We start from the raw sequence: 11299 nt of genomic DNA, 5'->3' as shown, positions 1-11299 counted from the left end.
CACATCATTCCCATGTTAAAGAATTTTCGTCCCGAAAATTTGAGACAAGTCGTGATGAGTGTCTGAAAAAGTAAGAAAAATTTTCAGTTTGTCATATCATCCCCTAGTAGAAAGAAATTTCGTCCCGAAATTTAATTCATACCTCCGGTGATTTCTGACGGTTTGCCTAGTTTCGCGATTTTCTGTGTTTGGTCAGCCCTTCAAAAAGGTGAGGATACTTTTTCATCATTTGATCCTCGCGTTCCCACGTGAACTCTGGTCCACATCTCGAGTTCCAACGAACCTTAACAATTGGAATTTTGCTGTGCTTGAGCGTTTTGGTTTCCCAATCCAAAACCTCAACTGGTTCTTCAATGAAGCGTAACTGTTCATCAACTTGCAGTTCATCCAAAGGGACTACTTGAGTTTCATCGGATAGGCATTTCTTTAAATTCGATACGTGAAAAACATTGTATACACTGCTGAGTTCCGCTGGTAAGTCCAGCCGGTACGCCACTGGACCAACGCGTTCCGTTATCCGGTAAGGACCAACATATCGTGGGTTGAGTTTGTTTCGCTTTCCAAAGCGAACCACACCTTTCCAAGGTGAGACTTTGAGTAACACTCGATCGTTCACTTGAAATTCGAGAGGTTTTCGGCGCTTGTCGGCGTAACTCTTTTGGCGATCTCGTGCTGCTGCCATGCGATTTCGGATTTGAACAATCTTTTCCGAAGTTTCGAGTACCAGTTCTGGACCAGTGATTTGGCTGTCACCCACCTCTGCCCAGCAGAGTGGTGATCGACACTTCCGTCCGTACAGTGCTTCAAACGGTGCTGCTTTAATACTTGCGTGGTAGCTGTTATTATACGAAAACTCTACCAAAGGTAAGTGGGGTTCCTAACTTTTTCCGAAATCCAACACACAGGCACGCAACATGTCCTCTAAGGTCTGAATAGTTCGTTCACTTTGCCCATCCGTCTGAGGATGGTATGCTGTGCTCATATCAAGACGGGTGCCTAGTGCGCTCTGTAGTGACTTCCAAAAGTGCGAAGTGAAACGAGAATCTCGATCGGAAATGATTGAGACAAGCACTCCGTGTCTAAACACCACTTCTTTCATGTAGACGCGAGTCAGTCTTTCCATTTTGTCCGATTCCTTAATCGCTAAAAAGTGTGCCGACTTAGTCAACCGGTCAACGATCACCCAGATGGTATCGCATCCCGTCGGTGTCTTAGGTAACCCCGTGATGAAGTCCATTGTATGTAACACACATACGTGCTTATCTGGAACAAGGTGTACAAACACGTGTACGTATTGTGCTATTGTTAATACTAAGTCTCCGTGTAACGAATATTATATTCGATTATAATAAATATTAACATAAAATTTTATTTTATTAAAAATAATATTATATTTTATTGTAATTAATATGGTACTTGACCATAACAAATAAAATATTTTATTTGGCCTTAAGTAATAATATCCCTTACTCTGATTCATACTATCGAAAAATACTATTTTTATGACAAATCGTTGAGCTGAAAGATGTCGAAATCGGTAGCCCCATATCGGATGAAGAACTGATGTTGCCTGTGAACGAGAATTTGGGGACGTTCTATCAAGTCCAAACTAAACCTTATTGTATGATTGAATCACAGACCGAGCTTAAATTCTAGGCACAGGAAAGAACTGTGGGAGGTGTGACCTACATACAATCATATCTAGAGGGCACAACACTTCTCAACGTGGATCTAATCTTATCATATATACTTGTTTCAAATAGTAAACTAAACAGTTTTCGATTCGTTTCTTCGCTTTCGTTTTTCAAAAACAAATAATATTCCTATGAGAATGCCTCGTGATGAGCCCGAACTCTTAAATTATAAATATAATAATTACCTTATTGAGTCCCCAGTTCTATAACAGACGGTGACTACCGGTACATATAATGTACTAAAGATATTTCAAAAAGGAATACTAATAATAATAATTCCCTTTACATATCACTAGAACAATTGACTCGGATGAACCTTCTGAACTAGCAAACTCTACGAATTATCTATGTACGAGAACCTCCAACCTCTCCTATATTTTGCTATTCCAATCGGTTTATTATAGAAGAAAAACCCCATGATCACGAATCGAAGACATACGTGGACTGAATGGGACATATTTACCCCAACCAGTAAATTACCACTTTTACTAAACCTAGAATGCTTACGAATACTGAATGACCTGGTGAAAGAATATTTTCTAATTATAATTAATAACATCCAAGGGTCAAAGGAAGTATACAAACGCCTCCCGACTATAACATCTTGCTTAAACTTATAACGAACAAATCTTTACTTACGGAAGAGGCAGGATAAAACAGTTACCCAATGATGAGACTATATCGGAATGATTGTTATACAAGTTGTGAATTATGCATGATTATTATAATGTGGGCTCGGATACACAAGGATAGTATGACACTGTTGTGTATAATTCCGTTACTCTACGAAAGCATTTTATAGTATGCTATGCTTATACGAAGGATGATCTGAATCTAATAGTACAAACATTGACCCTTATCGGGTTAAAATTACTTGTCACGGGATGACAATTTTCGATGTATATATTCAAACAATGACTTCTTAGGCTAAATCTATGTGCTATACTGAGTATATGGATACATGATTTGGTATGTGTAATACGTGTCTAGTATTTTAATTACCTGAATGTTAGCTAATGTGATTTCCTGTGTAGTGAGTTGTAGGGAAAATTACTATTATGTGAAGTGTAGTTGTTTATCATTATAGGATGGCCCCGAAGAAAACAAACACGTGAATTGAGGCAGTTGTGGCCAAAATGATTGTTCGGCAACTGCAGATAGTAACTCTGACAATCGTAGCGCGACTCACTGCCGGCATTAATACGACAATGAATACAAATTAAATGCCAAACACTTATAAGGCCGTGAATATTATTTCGCTGCCCAATACTAATACGATTAAAATGTTATTTTGATGATAAATACGAACATTGTCACGAGTAATACTCCCCCATCGAGCACTAATGCTACTACCGATAATGATAATTTCCCTCACTAGATGCCATTGGCAACAAAAATCTTTTACCGAACATGAATACTAGTCGTAACAACCGTGATCCTTCACGACGAGAATACTCGTTTTAACGATTTAAGTCATACAAACATGTAAATTTTAGTGGTATTAAAGAATCAAATGGTTTAGTAAAATGAATGGGAGCGATAAAATCTGTTATTAATATCAGAATTTGATCATCACATATGTAACAGATAACGATTGTACGAATTCGAGAACAAGAGGCAACCAACAGTATGACCTGGGCAAAACATAAAACCTTTATATTGAAATATTTTCGTCAAAATAAAAAAAAATGAAATCCAGAAATTAGAACACGAATCCGAGAAATTGAAAGTAGTAAGTGTGGATCAACTGGAAAACACAAAACGTTCAAACGATCTGGTTCGATTAATACGCTAGTTAGTAACCCGGAAATAGAGACTTTAGTTAAATCAGTACCCACTTAATGTTTGAGTATGCTGTGACACAAGCCGGTATGGTAGCTTTTGAATTGGGCAGAAATGGTACGTTGAGAATGCCCGAGGAATCATTTAGTTTAAAAAGAACTAATCACGAAACAGGGGTACAATAACTACAACAAATTAAACGTGCGCGCACTACAACTCAAAATGATACGGTAATTAAATTTATTTTTGAACGAAAAATATACAATGGACCTTTGCCAAGGTGTGGTTATGTAATCATTATAAAGGAATGTTGAATAAAGATATGTTACAAAATCTTGAAGATTGAATACTATACCTGTAGCTGTGGAACCATTATAAGTGCTGTAAACAGACTATTCTAACTTCACCCTTCCCAATTAACCCAATCGCAATCAATTCGCGCACAACCTATGACAAACCCTCATGCTCGCTTTGAGTGTGGAAGTACAAAACGCTTCAAAAGGAACTATCCCAATTTAAACCAAGAACGAACATCAACGTCTAACTCGGTGAGAGGCCATGATTAGTGATCGGACCCGATAAAACACAGCAAGACTTAGATGTAGTGAATGGTACATCTGTAATTCCTAATTAATATGTTTCGAATTCACTTGATATATGTACCGATAGAAGTCTTTCCCCACTAACTTCTTATCCCCAGAGAATGTACCGGTTAGTGAACTAATAGATCCTTATACTATGGACTTCACTAACGGTGAACCTAGAACTGTTAACCAAATACTCCAAAACTATCTTGTTATCCTAAACAACCAACCAATTTTATTGACCTATTCCCGGTCTAGTTGGGAAGCATCAATGTAATTTTCAGTATGGATTGGTTAGCTAAATACAAGCCTGATATCGTGTGTGATGACTAAATAGTTAAAATTCCTCTTTTGGATGATGAAGCAATTATGGTACAAGCAGAGAAGTTTGGTGCAATATCACCTCTCGTGTCTCATCTTAAAGTATTAAAGCGCTTACGCCAAGGGTGTATGTCATTTCTGGAAAATGTAACCATAAAAACCGCGATGAAACATATATGGGATATCCCTATGGTACTTGAATACTCCAATGTCTTTCTGATGAACTACCCGGAACACCACTATCCAACAAGTCGAATTCCGAACTGACCCAATCCCAGGAACAACTCCTATTACCCAGGACACTTTATCGTCTGACATTCTCCGAAATGTAATAATTATTTAGCTAGCTACAAGAATTATTAGATAAAGATGTCATAGGATCTAGCTATCCTCATTCGGGAGCACCGGCGTTGTTTGTAAAGAAGAATGATGGAAGTTTTATGAGGTTTGTTGATTACTGGGAAATACACAAAATTGCTTTAAAAAAATAAATAGATAATAATATCACCTCTCATGATGCGACGATTTGATCAATCAACTACAGGGAGCGAATTACTTCTCGAAAATCGACCTCCGATCCGGCTATCTTCAAGATAAGATCCAAGAGGAATGTGTTTCTAAAACAGCATTTCGAGCTCGGTATGATCACTATTAACCCTTAGTTATGCCTTCGGACCGATTAACACACCCGCCGTTTTCATGAATCACCCGAACCGAGTTGTAAACTGTACTGCAACAAATTCATTATAACACTAATAATGATCTCTTAATGTATTCGAAAACTGAAAAGAAACCTGAACAACAATTATGATCAATCTTGGAGGCGTTAAGGCAAGAGGAATTGTTCAAGAATGAACTCTAGCTACAATAAATATGATTTTTCGAACACGTTATTTGTTGACACAGAGTTTACATACACCAGAGCAAAACGGATAAACACCAGAGTCAACAAAAGAAATTCGCCAAATTTTGGAATCAGCTAAGTATTATCGGCGCTTCATTGTAAACTTTCTAGTATCGCCCAACTTTAAGCCCTTTCGACCCAAGAAAATTGAATTTATGACTAGGAAGGAGAACAAGAAATGGTTTTTAATCGTTAAAACAGAAACCTTGTTAAACTCCTATGCTAAGTCTCCTAGAAGGGGCTGATAATCTTGTAATATATGGTGATACATCCCGAAAGGATTTAGGATGTAACACACGCTTCCTAACAATTAAAAACGCACAAGAAAAATTATAATATCCTTAACCTGGAGTATGGGACATCGTATGTCTATTTCGATTACTTCGAACTAAGATAGTCGTTTCGCCTCTTATGTTTATGTTCTGACAAACTTAAGAAACCGAATCGATTTAACCAAGACCTGTGGTTCCCAAACAAACGATCGATTTTGACAAACTATACAAACGGCATTGTAACCGATACAATACAAGAAAGTACATGAACTAATACTTCATTAGACTGAGAGTTGACAACACTCGAAATTTGAAATCCAATTTTATTATGGAAACCACAAATAAAACTATATTGATGTACGTAATGACTTGTTGACCTTTGAAAAGTGTTATTCGAATTGAGGAAACTGATAAGTTGATAGCAACATATACGGAACCGTACGAAGTTATCCTGAAATTTAATCTCATAGCAAATTGACTAAAACCATATTTAGTGTCGAGTTTTAGTCCTACTAGTAATTTCCTATATACAGAAACAATGCCTTATTGACGAGGCGGTGATAGCACCACTAAGAAACTCACACATAACTAAACTTTGTAAAGAACCCGTATAAATATTAGGTGGGAAAGTCATACAGTTATGACTCAACAGAATTTCAATGGTCAAAGTTCGGTAAAATGCCTTAAAACAGGGAATTATATACATTTGAAAACAAAATCAAATATTCTTATTCGTTCCTAAGAAGCTTTTAACTGGTATGTTGAATTTCGGGGACAAAATTTTCTAACGGGGGAGAATTGAGACAAAACCATGTACACCCTAATATACAGTTACCGATTTAACGATTAAACGCTTATTACGTAACGATCGAACGATTAACCGAACGGGTCTGATTATGACCCAGATATCCCGGGGGGCCATCTACAAGTGATATGCTATTAAAATAAGCTAATATATTAGTATTATGACCTTAGTTTGATAGCAAACAAGTTAAACGAAAACATGCTCGTTTAACTACCCGCTATAGATTTAAACGCGAAAGATAGTTACAAACCAAGCATTGTATCTTCCGTTAAGCCGAAAAAGATTTACAAAACATTTATTTGAAATGTTTTAAGCGACCCGTGAATATATTTTCGATTTCTACAAACAAATAGTTTGTTTTTATAAATTTACACTAAAATGGCCGAAAAACGCTCGTTTTCGCACTGTTTGTCGTACCCGATATATTTTTTTCGCTAAAAACCAAACCCAAAATAAATTTGGACACGGGATTTCACATGTGGGCACGCAAAACGAGGTAAATGGTCAAAGAGGGGCCAAAGGGACCCCCTTTTAAATGGCGGCCTCTAGAAAAAAAAGGTTATCTCCTTTTGATATATACACACTTATACCAACTTAAACTAGATATTTTCACCAAATCATATCTCGTTTCAGCTGCTAGAATCTGATATGCTTCCTTTCAACTCCAAACTTAAGGTAATTATGAAATTTTTGATGATTTTTAACTTGATATAACATGTTTAAATACACAAATTATGATTTGATTAGTAAAAACCATGATTAACCATGTAAAAACCCTTAAAATGATTAAAAAAAACTTTTTTTGATCTTACACATGGTTAAGAATCTGAATTGATAAGTTTTTTGGCCATAAACACGGATTAGAGGGTTTAAATGGCGTTTTTACGGTTCAAAAGTTCGGTTTTATACCCTAGCCGAAACCCTAAGTTAAGGGGCTGTTGTGTTGATGAAACTTGCTTGGTTTGTGATACAGGACCTGTATCTAGCTTACGTTGAAGCACAAGAACCCGAAAAATTGATTAGAAGGGCGAAAACGAACCAAAACCGCTAAGGTAATACCGAATCACTCGATTACGGGCTGTTTAGGTTAAGGTTGTGATTTGCATATTATTAGGCCTTGAAATTTTGCAGCGACATTAGGGACCAGGTCATTGAGTCCCTTTTCAAATTTGGTAATTTTTCAACCATCCGGGAATATTTCGCGAATTTATTACCGAATCAGGAAGTTTAATTGGGAGAAATAGTTAATATACTTCAAAAATTATGAAATTTTTCATAATTGAATTGATAAGTGGCTAAATTTTCATAATTTAATGATTAAAGGTTAATTAATTATGCTAATTTAAAAATTAAACAAATTCAATTCTGATAAAAACCGAAAAGTTCGTGATTAACAAACCTGCGGGAATATAAGAACACCAAGAGTGATCAAAAATTATATTTTTGAATTAAATAAGTAAAAACGAACCTTTTTATAAGAAACCTGGACAATCTGGATAGATTGTGCACGTTTCTTCTCAAATCATACTGAATAAACGGAAACGGGCCTCGTAGCTAATCTGAGACCCCAATATGTGATCTTTCTTTATAAGTTAATCATTTTTATTAACCAACACATTTACCCAAGCTTATTTCCCCAAACTGTTTTCAGAACGCGTAAACGAGCAACTTGGCCCTGCTGGAAAAACGGGAAACTGAGCCAAGTTCGGTTTTAAGTATTAGACTTTGAACAACATCACAACCTAAGCCTACTGCCACTTTCTGGGTGTCCCCACTAACACAGTGATTAACTTCGGGCCGGTGGCTTGTGAATAGTACTATTGGTTTGACAAACCCAGGGAACTACAGGGGTGGGGCATACAAGTAAGTCCTAAACACCCTGAATGTAAGGCTTATAAGTCCGGATGGCATGTAAGTCCAACGTTCAACCTTAAAGCCTAAAATTTATTTTGTAGAAAATTTCTTTGGTGAAGCACTAGGGGGTTGGAGTCAAATTGGGGTGATCTGGGGAAAGCCAAATACTCAACCTCCAAGTGTCTTTTTACAAGCCACATTATATACGTCCGAAGGCTGAAATAAAGATATATAAGCATGTTAAACGTTTCTGGTTGGCATTTTTGAGAAAGGCTAAAGTCAAGCAATAAACCAAGGGAGAGAATGTTGGTCGTATTTTGTGGTTTATGCTTGTAGTTTTGGGCTTAGTTTTGGCTGATTTGGGCTTCGTTTGTAAACCGAGATCTGTTGATCTTGATGGGCTTTTAGTTTTCGTTGGGCCTTGTTGGTAAGATATATAGAACATATGTTAACGGTTTAGGGTTGTTCATTCATTATCTTTTGACCGTGTAAGTTGTTAAGGGCTTAAGCACCCAACGTATAATATACGTGTGTTTTTGTAGCTTCTTCGTTGTTTTACTAGTATTATTGGTTGTTTCTATAGAATCATCTTAATGATTAGTTTCCGCCTAATCACTGAGTTTCTTAATATCACATTGAAGATCCGTCACGGGACTTACAAACTAGGTGGATTGGATTGTTGAAATCTTAGCTTGTTCATGGGGAACTGAAGGCTTGGAGAATTTCCATTGTTGAAGTTTTAGCTTGTTTTTAGAACTGTAGGCTTGGTGAATTTCTGTTATTAAAGATTACTGGAGTTACTAGGTACAAGATTTTTTTTGGGTGGCTATTGCGGTTCGTGCAAAGCCTTCAAGTGGGAGATTGTTGGGTTTATGAAGGCTTTGGGCTTAGGCTCAAATTGGTGACAAGGAGAACAAAAGCTTGGTCAGTTATTGTTTCTTGTTAGTTAAGCCTTTAACCCTAGTTTTATATCTATATATACCCTCGCTATGTAATTGTAATCGGTGCACCTAATCAATGAAATAACCTAGTTGCAGCCCATGGATGTAGGTCCCTCGCTGGGACCGAACCACGTAAAATTCTTATGTCGTGTTTATTGTTTATATTTTCTATGTACTGCGTGTATAATCGTGTGTGCTTGTTCGTGTGTTGTTCCGCCGTGCCGCTTTATTCCTAACACTATCTATATATATATAGGCTGCAATCTCAAAATATTTTCTAGTTGTTTTGGTTTGAGTTTCTTAAACTTGATCCATGGTGGGGGATTTTTAGTGTGTTTGCAATCGTTCACACTTGTCGCTTTCATTTTCAAGCATTTAAAAACTCAATACAAATCCCAACAATTTCATGCAAAATTTATGGTGCGTTCGTTTCATAGAATTCGTGGGAATTCAAAGAAAATTGGAATTCAAATCCCATGACATAGCGTGTTCGTTTCGTTGTAATTGGAATCTTAATTCCATTATGTTGTGTTCGGTTGTCAAAGAATTAGAATTGGAATTGAAATTCAATTTTCTTCAAATTCCTTTAAACAAAGGGATTCCAAATCGTTTCAAAATATGGAGGATTTCAAGTACATTCATTGGGATCTTTTTTTTTATGAACGGGGACAACAAATAAAACATTTAGTTTTTTTTACTTTTTTTTGTTTTTGATTTATATATTGTGTTATGAATTTTTTATTATTATTTTTAAATATTTTTTTGAGGGGTTTTTGATATTAATAGAAAACCCCTAAAAAATTCAAAAAAAGATCATAACGCAAAATATAAATAAAAAACAAAAAATTTAAAAAAACTAAAAATGTTTTCGCCGTTATCATCGTGGGAAAAAAAAGCTGATTTCAATTCAATTGTGGTGATAGATTTCAATTCATTTGTCAAGCATGCGTATCAAGAATGGAATTTGATTTTAATTGCTTCCAATTCCAATTCATGTTATAATGTTCAGATTCCAAATCCTATTCCTAGCAATTCCAAATACTATGCAAATTCCAATTCTAATTCTAATTCCATTCCATTCTTTAGAACGAGCATGCCCTTAGTGTATTGAGTGAAGATTCATCCATTTAGTAAGACTATCCCTATTCACAAATCAACGCAAACCAATCTTTATTATAAAACTAATTTCTCTCTCTTTCACCTATCCAACCCAATCCAACCAAACTTTTCACACTCATTAACAACTTAACATTCACTACTTTTTATTAAATAAATAAAAATTTATAATTGTTGTTTTTTTTTATTAAAAGTGAGTAGAAATATAAAAAAATAATTTCTTTATGTAAAATAAACAATATATATTTAATTTGAAATTATTTAAAAAAATTAAAAAGTTCGGTAAAGATTAATATTTATTTTATATTAAAAAGTATATTTTTAAACAAACTCTGTTTTTTATAAAATTTATACTTGTGTGTTCACAAAAAAAAGTTGAACAAGACTATAATTTTTTATTTTTTTAAAAACTTACTCATTAAAAGTTATTAAAAAAATCAAGATTAGAGATAAAACTAATTAGTGTGAAAAGAAAAAAGAAAATAAACTAAAAACATCAATAAGATGGTGACATGTGGCAATCCCAAAGATTACAAACTAGTTTGGTGTACCAAACCGTTTGCCATATATTCTTGTTTTTTTTATTATTATTTTTAATTCAAATAGTAGGACAAACCTATGGGTTTGCTAATAAGAGTGGTCTAAGTACATTCGATTCCTAGTATCATTTTTTAAGAGTTTATGAACCATATTGTGCTATTCTATGTACCACTTGACTACATTTTGCACCTCTTATACCAAAGAGAAAATTTACCATAAGTCAGTTTATGTTGGAACAATTGGATCAAGAACACGATATTTTGTAAGAACTTCTTGCGACTCTTTCAATATTATAAAGAACTAAAACCAAAAATTACAATTAGCCTTATACCCTCTATTTATACTAATCAAAACTTGATAAACAAGTAAACCAAATCTAATCCTACTAAAACTCAACCTCAAATAAAATAATAAAAATAAACCAAACTTTTCACTTAACCCCCTTCAACTTTATTTTAAGCTCATTTCAGGATTAACTTCAAATAT

This window comes from Bidens hawaiensis, unplaced genomic scaffold (assembly GCF_021521415.1).
Source record: "Bidens hawaiensis isolate Kalapana, Puna unplaced genomic scaffold, B.hawaiensis_p1.1 tig00002924_1, whole genome shotgun sequence".
NCBI classification, from domain to species: Eukaryota; Viridiplantae; Streptophyta; class Magnoliopsida; order Asterales; family Asteraceae; genus Bidens; species Bidens hawaiensis.
This window is presented reverse-complemented; position numbering follows the sequence as displayed.